Here is a 2,819-nt window from a genome sequence, read left to right on the forward strand (position 1 = left end):
AAACAGTATTACAAACGATGATATCACGCCGATATCACAAAAATAAATTTTTCGACAAATTCAAGAAAATTTATAAGACATGATTAATTTTATTCACTTGGTAAAGAAAATTTTGTAGTTTGAATGCATTTTTATTTATTTTATTATGTTTGTGTGACAAAATCTCTAACGCCTTCCTTATTGAGTCCCAACTAAGCACGCACAAAGGCCTAGGATTGTACACGCAAAGAAAAAAAAATGTTTGGAAAACGTTTTTCTTTTGTTAGAGTTTTTTGAATTGCTTCGAAAATTTTAAACTTTTATCGCAAAAAAAAAATCGTTTGTTATAAAATTTTTATTTTTTCAATAAAAAAAATTATTTTTGAAACAACAACACAGTCCATTTCGTTTATATCAAACACTGCTCTTTTCTGACTTTAGGTCTTTAATAAGATACATTTTACAGTTCAAAATTCAATATAGTACAATGTAATGTCGGAATCTTCCGAACATATCTGGAATATATGTAAAAAAAAAAAAACAAAAAAAATACAAAAAAAATACAAAAAAAACTTTGGTCGAAGCAGATATCGAACCCACGACACTTGGCATGCAAGTCGGACGTAGCAACCACTGCTCCACGATGCCAAACTAAATGTTTTTTTTTTTTTAAATAAACTTTGTTTATTCTGTTCGTGAGCGCCGCAAGCTGTGCTATATATATAACTTATATTGATAATTATCTATTGATGACCATAACAGGTACATAGCTCAGTGGTTAGTGTGTTGGCTTACAAAGTGCATGGTCCGCGGTTCGATTCTCCGCCCAGGTGAAAGGTAAAAAATTTTAAAAATTTTTAAAATCGTATAATTTCTCTACATTGTTGGTATTACAGGAAAAGGTGTTAAGAACTAAAAAACTTCGTGGATGTGAGAAAGATGAGAGGGAAAATGCAATTAGCAAGAAAACAATGTTTTTTTTTTGAGTTAGTCTTTGTGAAATTGTTTTTACATCCTGGAAAAGAATAAACGTTTATCACAAAAAGTATATATTTTCTTCCAAAAACACTTCCTTACAGCGAAAAGCAAATGAGAATCGAACTTTGTCTAAAATTTCGTTTGGGAGGAAAGAATTATTTTTTTGCGTGTAACTATTCAATTATTTAATAAATCAATAACGCATTGAGATAGGTACAAAAATGTCACGCAATATCCAAAATATATTTTTGGCCATAGTGAGAGAAAAGTTAAAATAAACTTAACTAATTATATTAATTGGGCTTTTTATCTGATCTTAGGTTTATGTACATAAGACAAAGTCTACTTCTATGAGTTATTATTTTTCCCTCGAAATTTTGTGTATTTGCATATCGCGATATTAGCAATTAGCATTGATTTTTACTTAGATATGTGATAACAGTAGAAAAAAATTATAATTATCTTTGAGAAAAGCGATTTTAAAATGTTTGTATCAATCTTACTACCTTTGCCATATCTACGAATATGTTAATGTATAATTTTAGGGTTTTTATTGTTTTTTTTTTCTTTTTTACACTTATACTACGTTCGCACTAGACACGAAATCTCGCTATTTAGAACCAAAATCTCTTTACAAATCTCAAGTGTTCGGACTGGCAAAATAACAAGATTTGGTAGATTTGAGGATTTAACAGCTGTTTGTAAATATATCAATACAAACACAAACCCATATGTGTACACGCACACACACATTCATATACAAGGAAAATTGGGGAAGGGTTGCAAAAAGCGCATTTTTAGTACTAAAACCTTAGTTGTACAAGGCAGTATAGCGGATTTTGAAAGGGATTTTGTTGAAATCCTATACAAGCCAGCTGATATTTGCCTATTGCAAATCTACTGAGATCTAGGAGGATTTCGTGTCTAGTGCGAACGTAGTATTAGAATTATTTCTAAGGTTCAATAATAATATTAAACTTTTAGTATAAAATTTCTGTTAATAGTTAGGTATTTATTATACTACTATTTAACAGGTTGGCTGATAAGTCCCCGGTCAGACACATAGAGAGCGTCGTTAGTATTAAATGGATATTATTTTTATATAGTACTAACCTTCGAATGATTCGTGTGAAAATTTGACACCTGTAAGTAAATTAGCTTGTGAGATAGAGCGTCTTTTGTGTAAAGCAACTTTTGTTATTGTGGAAAAAATGGAAAAAAGGAATTCCGTGTTTTGATAAAATACTGTTTTCTGAAGTGAAAAAATACGGTGGAAGCAAAAACTTGGCTTGATAATGAGTTTCCGGACTCTGCCCCAGAGAAATCAACAATAATTGATTGGTATGCAAAATTCAAGCGTGGTGAAATGAGCACGAAGGACAGTGGACGCCCGAAAGAGGTGGTTACCGACGAAAACATCAAAAAATCCACAAAATGATTTTGAATGACGGTAAAATGATGTTGATCGAGATAACAGAGGCCTTAAAGATATCAAAGGAACGTGTCGGTCATATCATTCATCAATATTTGGATATGCGGAAGCTCTGTGCAAAATGGGTGCCGCGCGAGCTCACATTTGACCAAAAACAACAACGTGTTTATGATTCTGAGCGGTGTTTGCAGCTGTTAACTCGTAATAACATACACCCGAGTTTTTCCGTCGATATGTGACAATGGATGAAACATGGCTCCATCACTACACTCCTGAGTCCAATCGACAGTCGGCTGAGTGAACCGTCTCCGAAGCGTGGAAAGACTCAAAAGTCCGCTGGCAAAGTAATGGCCTCTGTTTTTTGGGATGCGCATGGAATAATTTTTATCGATTATCTTGAGAAGGGAAAAACCATCAACGGTGACTATTA

The sequence above is a fragment of the Haematobia irritans genome, chromosome 1 (genome assembly GCF_050003625.1).
Source record: "Haematobia irritans isolate KBUSLIRL chromosome 1, ASM5000362v1, whole genome shotgun sequence".
Lineage (NCBI taxonomy): Eukaryota > Metazoa > Arthropoda > Insecta > Diptera > Muscidae > Haematobia > Haematobia irritans.